General features: G+C 43.1%; 1 pseudogene; it reads left to right on the top strand.

The window, feature by feature from the left end:
• Positions 1 to 8,475: 8,475 nt before the first annotated feature.
• LOC125166411 (polyadenylate-binding protein 4-like) lies at positions 8,476 to 11,180 on the top strand (annotated as a pseudogene).
• Positions 11,181 to 14,131: the final 2,951 nt, after the last annotated feature.

Below are 14,131 nucleotides of genomic sequence, written 5' to 3'. Positions count from 1 at the left end.
ATTCTGGAGAATATTCCATGTGCACTCTAGAAGAATGTGTATTCTGCTGCTTTAGGATGAATAGTCCAGTGTGTCATTCAAAGCCTTTGTTTCCTTGTTGATTTTCTGCCTAGATGATCTGTCCATTGTTGTAAGTAAGATGTTGAAGTCCCCTACTATTATGGTATTATCAATGAGTTTCTTTATATTTGTGATTCATTGATTTATATATTTGGGTTTTCTACGTTGGGGGCATAAATGTTTACAATTGTTAGGTCTTCTTGGTGGAAAACCTCTTAATTAGGATATAATGCCCTTCATCTCTTGTTACAGTCTTTAGTTTAAATTCTAGATTGTATGATATAAGTATGGTTACTTTGGCTTTCTTTTGGCAACCATTAGCATGATAGGTGGTTCTCCATCCCCTTACTTTCTATCTGAAGGTGTCTTTAGGTCTAAAATGGGTTTCTTGTAAACAGCATATAGATGGATCTTATTTTCTTATCCATTCTGTTACCCTACGTCTTTTGACGTTTTTTTTTTTTTTTTGACGCTTAACATTTGCAGGTTTTATTGGCCACATTCATCTTCCTCACAAAGTTCTAAGTTACCGTCCGCGGCGGGCTGACTACGCGGAGGGCGGGGGAGGGGGGGCAGCAGCTCGGCAGCGACTCCGCAGAGGGAGGGCGTTCAGGCGTCCTTTTTCTCCAGTAAAATTTTGTGCAGCTCATCTGCGTCCTCACCTGTTTTTACCCAGATTAACATGGTGACCGGGACGGTGGCGTTCTTCTCATCGATAGTCCATTGACATTTAGAATGAGTACCGAAAGATATGAATTTATTGCCATTGTGTTGCCTATAGAGTTGGAGTTTCTGGTGGTGTTCTCTGGTCCTTTCTAGTCTGTTACTTTTTGGTTTTTTTTGTTTTGTTTTGTTTTGTTTTGTCTTTTCTCCCCTCAGAGACTCCCCCTTAAAATTTCTTTAATGGTCACAAACTCCTTTAGTTTTTGTTTGTCTGGGAGACTCTATCTCTCCTTACATTTTGAATGACATCCTTCCTGGATAAAGAATTCTGACTGCATATTTTCCCCATTCAGCACTTTGAATATATCCTGCCACTCCTTTCTTGCCTGCCATGTTTCTGCAGATAGGTTTGCTGCAAACCTAATCTGTCTTCCCTTGTAAGTTAAGGACTTCTTTTTCCCTTGCTGCTTTCATGATTCTTTCCTTGTCTGTGTATTTTGTGAACTTGACTATGATATACCATGTTGATGGGCAGTTTTTGTTGAAACTAATGGGAGTTCTCTGAGTTTCCTGGATTTTGATGTCTGTTTCTCCAGGTTAGGAAAGTTTTCCACTCTGATTTGTTCACATAAACTTTCTACCCCTTTTTCTCTCTCTTCTTCTGGGACCTCTATGTTTCATGTTATTCATTTTTAATGAGTCACTGAGTTATCTAATTCTTTTTTTTTTTATTTATTTTTTATTTTTTTTTTATTTTTGGGACAGAGAGAGACAGAGCATGAATGGGGGAGGGGCAGAGAGAGAGGGAGACATAGAATCGGAAACAGGCTCCAGGCTCTGAGCCATCAGCCCAGAGCCTGACACGGGGCTCGAACTCACGGACCGCAAGATCGTGACCTGGCTGAAGTCGGACGCTTAACCAACTGCGCCACCCAGGCGCCCCTCTAATTCTTATATCATGCTCTTTTGCCTTAATTTTCTTCTTTTTTCTGCTTCATTATTCTCCATAAATTTGTCCTCTATATCGTTGATTCGCTTCTCTGCTTCATCCATCCTTGCTGCCATAGCATCCATTTGAGATTGCATGTCAGTTATAACATTTTTAATTTCATCCTGACTAGATTTTACTTCCTTTATCTCTGCAGAAAAGGATCCTATGCTTTTTTTCAACCCCAGCTAGTATTCTTATTATCATGATTCTAAATTCTGGTTCAGACATCTTGCTTTTATGTGTATTGATTAAGTCCCTGGCTGTCATTTATTTTTGTTCTTTTTTGGGGGTGAATTCCTTCATTTCATCATTTTGGAGGAAGAAAAAGAATTAATAAAATTAAAATTAAAATTAAAAACAACTAACTGATGCTAGATCCTAGATGTGTTCTGCTCTGGTTGTTGAAAGAACTTGGTATAACAGAGAAAAACAGGAAAGAAAAAAAAGGAAAAAAAGTAAAAAAAAGGTAAGAAAACGTTTGAAAACTTAAAAAATGAATACAATAAAATAGGATAAAATGAAATGATGAAAGTAAAATAGAATAAAGAAATTTACAAGAAATTAAAAATATAGTAGAAAAATATTAAAGAGAAATATTTTTTTTATAAAAGCAGAAAATAAAAATAATTTTTTTATCTTTCTGTATTTAAGAATAAGAAAAGGAAAAATATACCAGTGAACAGAATTAATAAGATTGAAATTACATCCAGTTTCCCCCAGAAGTCAAACTATGAAGCACTTTATAGTCTGTAAACTAAGCAGGCAGAGAGACCTGTGTTCCTTTAGAGCATGGGTGGTGCAGTTGGATGGGGCTTGGTGTAATGGCTCTATACTCCACTAGATGGAGCTTCTTAGCTTAGTGGGGTGGATTGTTGTGGCATCTGTACGTGTGTATGTACCTGCCCAGAAAAGCTGAAAATGGTGTCTCCCAGCTACCCAGTCTTTAGCATCAGAACTCTGTCCTCTCATTGACTGGCAGTCAAGCATCCCTCCTTTGTCTCTGGCTTCCATCCACTCCCCACTTTTACACTGTCCACAACCAAGCCATCAGCCTGCCAGGTGGCACCTCCCTCCTGAATTTTATCTCAGATGGGGCTGTGTCTCCAAACCCCTCACTTCTGATGGCCTTGCAGCTTTGACCTGCTCCAACCCTCTGGAGGAGGGTCTCAGCAAGCAATGGCTGGGTTCCAGCCCACCCCCAAGGAATGTTCCCATGATTATGTAGCAGCAGCATTTCAGGGATTATGGTAAATCACAACACACATCTGGCATGAGGCTTCACCACCCTCTAATGTCCTTGTTCCAACACCAGCAAATGTGACTGTTCTCTGGGGTCCACTGGGGCCTTTGCCTATAGGGAGGCCACATAGCCTCTACCAAATGTCCTCTCAGCAGGGGAACTGTCTCTCCCAGTGTGGCCTGAGGACCCCTCAGACCTTGCTATCTGCTCCTGGGGGTTTGTCTTTCCCACCAGAGCTCCACCAGGAATCAAGCTATGGAGTTTCAGACTCTGCACTCCCCTGTTTATAGAGTCCTAGTGCTATTTAAACCCTTTCCTTTCTCCTTTCTCCTTTCTCCATTTCTTGGTCAGTCCTTTATGGGTGTTTCCACTCTTTCTCTTTCTCTTCAGCTGCTTTCAGGGGGAGTGCTTTTCCTGTACTCTGCCCCCTGTCTCTGTCCTCTCTCTGCAAGAAAAAGCAGCTCCCTACCCTTCCCAGCTTCTCTCTCCCCTAGTTTACCTTTTGTGCTGTGTATCTACTGAGTTCTGTGGCTCAAGTTATGCAGATTGTTGTGTTAATCCTCAGATCAATTTTCTAGGTGTGCAAGATGGTTTGGTATCGATTTGGCTGCATTTCAGGGATGAGAGAAGTAGAAAACTTCCATGCTGCTCCACCATCTTGGTCCATCTCTCTCAGTGCATTCCCATTTTAGATCACACAAGTGATATGAATTCCATTGAGAATCCTCACGAGAGCATTTTCTTCATTAATCTGTATCTAGAGAGAGAGTGTGTGTATGTGTATGTGTATGTGTGTGTGTGTTGGGGGGGTTGTATAATATAATGTGTGTTTCCAACTAGAGTCCCCATTTAGAGTTGGCATTTGGCTTATCAGGAAAACAGTGCAGATGACAGACCATATATTTCTGTACTCTTCTCTCCCATTAACTATCAGAGAGCACTGGATACATCTCAAATGGGCACCCAGGTGTCCCTTCTCCCTGAGTCTCCATCCTTCGTTCCTTGTTTACTCACATCTTCAACTTTCCAGCTTTATTCTGCTGCTTCATTTAATGCTTGCTCACAAGCAGCAATTTCCATTTTCCTAGGTCTCCATGTTCCTCACAGTAGACACCTTCAAGAAAAATTATCCTCTTTCAAGCTGGTGTGGATTGTCACTCACAACACAGCACTGATTGCAGAGAAAGCCTCACCCCCAGTGAGTGAGGGGAGGTGTATAAGGGGTGAAAAGGGCAAGGAATTCCAACCTTCCACATTCCAACAACCTTATAAATTGGGGGATTATTACTCTCAGTTTATAGATCAAGTAAGCTTAGTAATGATAAGTGATTTGCCTAAATCTTACAGAAGTATTAAAGGCCACATTCAAATTCAGACCAGTCTTACCCCAAAATCCATTTCCCCCTCATTCCTCATCCCTCATTAGCCAATATTATTGGCAGCAACCAGGGAAGAAACTTCCTGTGTATGTGTGGGTGTTCGTAGAATTTCTATATAAGAAGGGCTTTGGAGCAGCAACCTGGCTGGAACAGAGTGTGGCTAAGAGAGTTGTCTTGAAGTTGCATTTGCTGAGAAAGCTTGTGCTATTTACTTAGAAAGTTTTGCTTATTTGGGGTAGCATAGGGGAAAGCTGATAGAGATCATGGTGGTGGAGGCAATAAACCCTCTCAAGATACCCCCTGGCTTCTCCATTGTGCTTTTGAATTCTTTTATTAAGTGTGTACATCCTATTTCCAATGATATTGAAGAATCTAGTCGACAGGAGACAGAGTGGGCTCACTAATCGGAGGACTGTGATTCCCAGTAGGTCCTCATCACCTGAGTCCATTAGTAGTGACAATGAAGAGCTGGAAGTGCTGGGCCCCCATGCCTGGGTTCCAGGAAAAGGAACTTAGTTTTTCCTTCATCTCTTGTGACCCAGTTCCTTATGGAGGTCAAGTAGCATCTTTCCCTTCTTTTGGGGGCTTGGTCATTTACTGCTTTCTTGTCAGTACTGTGATGATTTTAAGAAGATGGTTTTGTGTTTTGCATTGCATTTTTAGCTGTTTTCAGTGGGCAATTTTTCCATATGATAGTCCACCTTTTTCATAAATGAAAAATCAAAGGCAAGATGGTTCAGGATAAAGATCACTGGTCCTAGAGTACAAAACCAGAACCTGTGTTTTAACACATAATTTAAGTGTTTTACAAGTGCATGGGATTTTAATGTTTATTTTTTGAAAAGATAATTCTTGCACACACACAAGGAAATTACAAAAGATATGTAAGAAATACATATGTCACACTGTTCATACATCGCATGACATTCTCCAGCCACCCAGGTCATCTACCCAGAAACTACCACAGTTAGCAATTTCTTACTTCTCTTCCCAGAAAACTAAATCTATGTGCTAATGTATATTCTTAAGCAAATAAAAGAGCTGAAGCCACATAGCTTTGGAGAACATATCTGCAAATCACATAAGTGAAAAAGTACTTGTATCCAGAATATATAAACAACCCCTAAAGCTCAACAATAAGAAAACAACCTAATTAAAAAATGGGCAAAAGATCTGAAGACACCTCACAAAGAAGTATACAGATGGTGAGTAAGTACATGAAATGATGTTCAACAATAATGCGATACCACACACACCTATTAAAGTGACAAAACTAGGGGAACCTGGATGGCTCAGTCAGTTAAACTGACACTGGGGAGCCTTCTTGGAATTCTCTTCCTCGTTCTCTCTCTTTCTCTCTCTCTGCCCTTCCTCCATTCATGCCCTCTCTCTCAAAATGAATAAATAAACTTAAAAAAATTAAAATGGCAAAACTAAAAAAAAAACAACAAAACTGGTGGTACCTATTGCTGGAAAGCATGTGGAGCAGCATGAATGTTCATTCGTTACTGGTAGTAATGTAAAACATGGTACAAACATTTTGGAAGACAGTTTGGAATTTTTTTTAAGTTTATTTTCAGAGAGAGCAAGCATGAGCAGGAGAGGGGCAGAGAGAAGGAGAGACAGAATCCTAAGCAGGGTCATTGATACCTGCACAGAGCCCAATTTGGGGCTGGAACTCACAAACCTGTGAGATCATAACCTGAGCTGAGATCAAGAGTCAGATGCTAAATGGACTGAGTAACCAAGGCGCCCCTGGAAGTTTTTTTGTTTTGTTTTGTTTTGCTTTGTTTTGTTTATAAATAGCAATGTAGGGGTGCCTGGATGATTCAGTCAGTTGAGCATCTGACTCTTGGTTTCAGCTCAGGTCATGATCTCATAGTTCGTCAGTTTGAGCCCCACGGTGGGCTCTGCATTGGCAGTATTGGAGCCTGCCTGGAATTCTCCATTTCCCTCTCTCTCTCTGCCCCTCCCCTGCTTGTGCTCTCTCAAAAATAAACATTAAAAAAAAGCAACATAGACTTTCCATATGACCCAGCAATTCTACTAGTCTGAAAGTTTATATTTACAAAAAATCTGCAGGTGGATGTTTATAGCAGCTTTATTCATGATCACCAAAAACTAGAAACAGTAGATGAATGGACAAAACAAACTGTGGTATATATCTGTACCATGAAAAACTATTAAGTGATCAAAAAGGATAAGCTATCAATCCATGTCACAACATGGATGAATCTTAAGTGCATTTTGCTAAGTGAAAGTAGTATGAGAAGGTTATATGTTGTAGGATTCCATTTATGTGATATTCTAGGTAAAGCAAAACTTGGGGGGGGGGGGGCGGGGAAGATCAGTGACTACCTAGGGTTTGCAAAGGGTAGGGTTGACTAGTTGGAGCACAGAGATTTTAGGACCATGAAGCTATCCAGTATGGTTCTGTAGGGATGGATACACAAACCTATTCATGTATCAAAATCATAAAACAGGGGCACCTGCATGGTTTAGTCTATTGAGCTTCTGACTTTAGCTCAGGTCATGATCTCAGGGTCTGAGTTCAAGCCCTTCATCAGGCTCACTGCTGTCAGCACAGAGGCTGCTTAGGATTCTCTGTCTCCCCTTTCTCTGCCCCTCTCCTCATTCTCTCTCTCTCTAATATATATATGTGTGTGTGTGTATGTGTGTATATATATATTACATGGACATATATATATATTACATGAAACTGTATGACTGAAGACGAAAGGAACTGTACATAAATAAGCACAGGTTAACAATTCTGAAATGATTGTAAACGTATGCTAGGATTGACACGAAGTAAAAGAATTGGTGGACTGTGCGAGCCAAGTTTCTTGTTGTTATGGGAAGATACAGATAAAGGGTGAGGCTATACGGATAGAAACATATATGTATAGGCCGAGTGGGCAGGCAAGACTGCGCCCAGGTTTCATGGCGCCCTTTGACATCAGCTGCGCCTTAGGCGGGCGGGTGTAAGGGGAGCGGTGGCTCAAATGGCTGCCTCTCTCCATCCCAGCGCACCCGCGGCTTTCAGGCCCAGCAACCTGAAATAAAAACAGAAAAAGAAAACGCTTTAAAATCTTAGAAAAGGAGAGAGAGGGAAAAGTCAATCTCCTCCGAAAACCCGCGGGAAGTCATTTTGCCTCTTCCCGCCTGTCCCAGCCCGCTGCAGCCACACCTTGGCGTCTGTCGGTCCCGGTCGGTGGTTCCGAGTGGTGAGCAGCCAGCCTACCCACGCCCACGCGCCTCTGCTCTGGCAGTCCGGTCACGCCTCGTGGCCGCCCCTCCGGCGCTCCAAATGTCTGCCCTGCCTTTTTCTGAAGGGCCCCCAGTGGAAGGCGGCTGCGTGCTCTCCAGTTAGCTCCAACCAATATTTGGTTTCCCCCTCTTCCCCTGGCTGCTGTAATCTTAAACTGCCAAAGCTTAGAGAAACGCATGCCCTTCCCCAGCCCCCGCCCCGGCCACCGTGAGAACCATTTGGTGGCCTCTTTAAGAATTTTTATGATTTGGAGAAGAGTCTCTGTTTTAATACGTTATTTTTTCTGTTTTTGAAATTGGAGCTTTATTATTATTAATGCTTATTTATTTTTGAGAGAGAGACAGAGTGTGAGCCAGGTAGAGACAGAGAGAGAGGGAAACAGAATTGGAAGTAGGCTCCAGGCTCTAAGATGTCAACACAGAGCCTGATGCTGGGCTCAAACTCACTAACCACAGGATCATGATCTGAGCTGAAGTCCCACGCTTAACTGACTCAGCCACCCAGGCGCCCCTAAAATTTGGAACTTTAGACCAGGACAGCCTGCAAATTACAAACTCCCAGAGAGGGCCATATTGTTTTTGAGAGCCTTTTGTCTTGGCTTGTCACTCTCCAATGAGCTATCTCTGAACTCCTCTTTCCAGTCCTCTGTCTCCCTGAGCCTAACCCAGTGTCTCTTAGCTTCACTTTGCCATCTGTCACCGGGTAGCCACATCTCTGAGAAGAGCCCTCCTTGTCCAGTGTGGTCCCTCAAAGTTTTCCCCATGGGGCTTGGGGTGGTGGGGGTGGGGGAGATGAACACTGAGGCTAGCAGGTAGGTACCCCACAGCCTCCCTGTTCCCTGGGTGACCTGCATTTGGACATCACTGAGGCCATGCTCTACGAAGAGTTCAGTCCTGCGGGGCCTGAGCTGTCCATCCAGGTCTTTGGATACATGACTACCAGCCGCTCTCTGGGTTATGCCTATGTCAACTTCCAGTGGCCTGCTGATGCCAAGGCAGACACCCTGAACTTTGATGTGATTAAGGGAAAGCCAATTCACATCATGTGGTCTCAGAGGGATTCTTCTCTGAAGAAACCTGGGGTGGGAAACATCTTCATTAAGTACCTGGACAAATCTTTACATAAAAAGGCATTTTATGATACTTTTTCTGCTTTCGGAAACATTCTGTTTTGAAAGGTGGTGTGTGAGGAGAACAGCTTTAAGGGTTATGACTTTGCCCATTTCAAGACCCAAGAGGCTGCTGACAAGGCCATCGAGAAGATGAACGGCATGTTCTTCAATGACAGCAAAGTGTTTGTGGGCAGATTCAAGTTGTGAAAAAATCGGGAAGCCGAGCTTGGAGCCAAAGCCAAGGAATTCACCAATGTTTATATATCAAAAACTTTGGGGAAGAGGTTGATAATGATAGCCTGAAAGAGTAGTTAGGCAGTTTGGTAAGATCCTACGTATCAAGATGATGAGTGATCCTAGTGAGAAATGCAGAGTTTGGCCTTGTGAGTTACAAAAAAGACGAGGATGCCAATAAGGCCATCAAAAAAATGAATGGATAATAAATCAGTGGGAAAATCATTTTTGTAAGCTGTGCACAGAATAAAGTGGAATGGCAGGCTGAGTTAAAACAGACATTTGAAAAGCTCAAATGAGAGAATTAGTCGATATCAGGGGGTAAATCTCTACATTAATAACTTGGATGACACCACTGATTACGAGAAATTAAGAAGAGTTTTCTCATTTTTTTAAAGTTTATTTTTATTATATAAAAACAAGGAGGGGGACAAAACATAAGAGACTCTTAAATATGGAGAACAGAGGATTACTGGAAGGGTTGTGGGAGGTGGGATGGGCTAAATGGGTAAGGGGCGTTAAGCAATCTACTGAAATTATTGTTGCACTATATGCTAACTTGGATGTAAATTTATTTATTTAAAAAAATTTTTTTTAATGTTTATTTATTTTTGAGACAGAGAGAGACAGAGCATGAACAGGGGAGGGGCAGAGAGAGAGGGAGGCACAGAATCTGAAGCAGGCTCCAGGCTCTGAGCGGTCAGCACAGAGCCCGACGCGGGGCTCGAACCCACGGACCGTGAGATCATGACCTGAGCCGAAGTCGGATGCTCAACTGACTGAGCCACCCATGCGCCCCCTGGATGTAAATTTAAAAATTAATTAATTATTAATTTAAAAGAGAATAAAAATGCTATTATCTTGTTAGGATTTGGGGACAAGGATATAATAAAGCATAATAATAGTAAAAAAAAAAGTTTATTTTTATTTATTTTGAGAGAGAGAGAGCAAGCAGAGGAGGGGCAGAGAGAGGAAGACAGAATCCCAAGCAGGCTTTGTGCTGTCAGCATAAAGCTCAACAGGAGGAAGGGAGGGGGTTGAACTCACGAACCATGACATCATGACCTAAGTCAAAGTCAAGAGTCAGATGCTTAACCAACTGAGCCACCCAGGTGCCCCAAGAGTTTTCTCCTTTTGGATCAATCAGCAGTGCTAAGGTAATGCTGGAGGGTTTGGCTTTGCTTATTTCCTAAAGAGGCAACCAAAGTAGTCAATGAGATGAATGGATGCACCCTGGGCTCCAAGCCACTGTTATGTGGCTTCCCAGAGGAAGTCAGAGGGAAGAGGCTCACCTGACCAACCTGTATATGCAGCAGGTGGTTGGAATGAGAGCACTTCCTGCCAATGCCATCTTAAATCAGTTTCAGCCTGCAGCTCATGGTTACTTTGTGCCAGCATTTCCAACAGGCTCAGAGAAGACCTCCGTACTATACACCCCATATTAGCACAGATGAGGTTTAATTCATGCTGGCAACAAGGTGGGAGACCTCAAGGCTTCCAAGGAATGCCAAGTGCTATCTGCCAGGCTGGACCTTGTCCAGCTCTTCACCATTTGACTACAACTGGTAATGCTCTGGCCTTTTGTGACCCCTGGGGTCTGAGTGCCCAGACCCCTTGGTGGGGCTGGTGCCACCCAGTAGGGGCTGACTGCTGCCAGTCTGAAGGTGTTCCTGTAACTGTGCAGATCTCAGCACCTTGTACTGCTGTTGCTGCTGCTCCTTGGGCTGCTGCACCTTACAAATACACCTCCAGTGTCTGTAGCCCTAATCCTGCCATCCAGCCTCTGCAGGGACCCTAGCCTATGGCCCATGTGCAGGAGTAGGAACCCCTGACTGCCTCTATGCTGACTGCACACTCCCCCTCCTCCCTGCTCCCTGGGAACAGAAGCACATGCTGAGATAATGTTTGTTCCCACTCATCCAAACAGTGCATTCAAACTTGGCTGGAAAGATTGTAGGAATGCTGCTGAAGGTTGACAGCTTTGAGCTGCTGCACAAGCGGGAGTCCCCCAAGTCTCTCTGCTTCAAGGTGGATGAAGCCGTGGTGGTTCTACAACCTTATGCCAAGAAACAAGCTGCCCAGAAGGTGGGTGCTGTTGCTGGTTCTACCTCTTAGACAAGGAAAAACTGATTCAAAAGCCAAATAATCCTTCATGAAAGGTTTGAAGGCTCAAGGTTTGTAGATTTCCTAGTTTGTTCTACGGACCTCAACAGTAAAAACAGAAAATTGGAAATTCAATAGGTCATTTTATATCAAAAGGTCAATTATGAAGTACCTAGAAATTTTCACTTAAAGGAAGATAGTCTCTGGGTTCTGCTATGGCCCAGACTTTCTGCCCTGCCCACCCCCCCCCCCCCCGCATTGTGGGTTTTATTTTTTTCACCCAGGAATTGGTTTTATTTGATGTACCCAAATTTCTCAATAAAGAAAAAAATCTCCATATAGATGTAATGCCAGAATGTAATAAGTGCTTAAAAAATAAAATCATGGTGGGGTGGGGCACCTGGCTCAGTTGGTGGAGCATGCAACTCTTGGTCTTGGTATTGTGAGGTCAAACCCCACACTGTGTGCAGAGATTGCTTAAAAATAAAAAAAATCTTAAAAAAAAAAAACGAAAAAAAAAAAACCACATGGGGACTCAGGAGACAGCAGGAAGAACTCCCAATGGTCAAAGCCAGAACAATTTTACAAACAAAATAAAGAAATATTAAATTATAGGCCAAAGTATAAAATAAATATCCATGAGTCCACAGTGATATAAATGACCCAATAGAAAGGATAGATAAATCTCCCATACAGAAGAATTCAAAATAATTTATGTGGATACTCTGCCCTGAAGAAAGTGGACCATAATTCCTTGCCCATAATGACTTATTTCCAGGGTATGGTATGGAAAGAGACAAGTAAAAAGTAACTTTATAGCATAGAAACCTGGGAAACACTGGCCTGGTAAAGTGAGATGAAGAGTGAACCCCAAAAGACACATCTATGCCTTAATCCCCAGAATCTGTGAATGGAAAATTCTTTGGAAAAATGGTCTTTGCCATTTTTAAGTTATTTTGCCATATTTAAAGATCTTGAGATGAGGAGATCGTCCTGGATTCTTCAGGTGGACCTTATATTCAAAGACAAACGGCCTTATAAACAGACACAGAAGAAGAAACATAAGGAAGGTGATATGAAGAAGGAGGCAGAGATCTGAGTAGTGCAGTCTCAAGCCAAAGAATGCCCAGGAGTGCTGGGCAGCTGCCAGAAGCTAGAAGACACAAGGAATGGAGCATCCAGAGCATCCAGAGAGAGGACAGTCTTGTTGACACTTTGATCTCAGAATTCAGGCTTCCAAAACTGTGATAGAATAATTTTCTGTTGTTTTAAGCCAATGAATGTGTGGTACTTTGTTTCAGTTGCCACAGGAAACAGTGATAAATCAAGTTTGGTATTATGTGTCTTTGATATGTTGTGAGAATGGCACTTCACCTGTCCCCAAACCCATATATCCTGTGATCAAAACTTCCAACTGAACTCGAGAGAGATTCTACTGTATACCTCACCAGTACTCCTTAAAAATGTCAAGGTTATAAAACAAAACAAAACAAAAAAACAAACTAGGAAAATCTGAGAAACTGTCATAGTCAGAGGAAGCTAAGGAGACATGAAAGGGACCAAATGATAGAATCCAAGAAAGGAGGGGTGCCTGGCTGGCTCAGTCAGAAGAACATGGAACTCTTGATCTCTGGGTTGAGTTCCAGCTCCAAGTTAGGTGTAGAGATTACTAAAAACAAACAACAAACAAACTTAAAGGAGAAAAAAAAATCCAGGAAAGGAAAAAGGACATTAGGGAAAAGCTAATGAAATCCAAATAAAGAATGCCGTTTAGTTAATAATAATGTATCAGTATTGCTTCGTTAGGTATGAAAAATGTACCATGGTAATAGGTTAATAATAGGGGAAATAAATGTGGGATGTATGGAAATTCTTTATTATCTTTGCAACTTCTCTGTAAATCTAAAACTATTCTAAAATAAAAGGTTTATTTTAAAAAAGGACACCCAGGAAAAGGATAGGGAGTAGAAGAAAACATCTATTTTTCCATTTACCTGTGTGTTGCTACTGCAGGGCAGTAAAGAAGGGTTGTGGGAGAATATATGGAAACTTCAGAGGCAGGGCAAGGCTGCAGAGCGCTCCTCTACGATCCCTGTCCCACCCCCAGCCAGAGCCCTGTGGAGTCCAGGGGTGCCCAGAAGGCTTCTTCTTCATCGAGCTCCCTCCCCCGCCCAGCATTTGTTGCCCAGGCTCCAGGTTAGCCCCCTCAGCCGGACTCGACAAACACCAGTCTTTCCCCGCGGCAATGCAGAATCGGAGGGCGGCAGCGCCCCCGTGTGGCACAGAGCTGAGGACAGAAGCCCTGGGCTCCCTCTTGACCTGCTCAACCAGGACTTCCCCAGAGCCACCCTAGGCTTCCAACAAGTGCACAGAGCTTTGTAAGCATGGAGGAGCCCCATCTTGTGCCAAGTTCAGGGTGTGAAGTGTTTCCAAAATTCCACAATCACAAAGATGTTTCCTCCTTGCTGAACGACTGTGAACAGCCTTCAGGGCAGAAGAAGGTCTGTAGGCTGTATTAGCTGGGTCCCAGGTCCATGGTGGATCCCACATAGAGGGTACCCCAGTCCTCAATTCCTCAGACTCCTGGAATGAGACTTTGGACTCTCTAGTCCCTGGCACTTGTTTGGCTGATACTTCCAGAAATGAAGGCATTGCTAGGAATCAACCAGGTGATTTTCTCCATGTCTAGTATGGCAGGGCTGAGGGCAGGACATGGCATAGGAGCTGCAGACTAAATTCAGTTACAAAGAGATCCACAATGAGACTGAGTGGGGCATTCACCCAATATCCACCCCAAGATCCCAGGGAAGTCCCTCTGTGACTGTTCAGAACTTTAGGGCCCAGGCATCCCACTACCACTCCCCTGGACACCAAGGGTGAACCCACCTCCCATGTCAGACCACCCACTCTCATAGTCTGGATGGCAGCCCTTCTCCAACAGGAGAGTTCAGAATCTGCCTCTTTTCCTTTTCATGGACCTAAGCAGACATGAATCTACTGTCTCTACCACCTCAGGCTTTCCTCCCTGCCACAACCAATTTCTGAAATTGAAGGTCTTGCAGTTCTAAATCCAAATCTA

This window comes from Prionailurus viverrinus, chromosome B2, assembly GCF_022837055.1.
Source record: "Prionailurus viverrinus isolate Anna chromosome B2, UM_Priviv_1.0, whole genome shotgun sequence".
NCBI lineage: Eukaryota > Metazoa > Chordata > Mammalia > Carnivora > Felidae > Prionailurus > Prionailurus viverrinus.
Note: the sequence above shows the minus strand (reverse complement) of the source record. Positions and strands in the feature narration are given on the sequence as shown.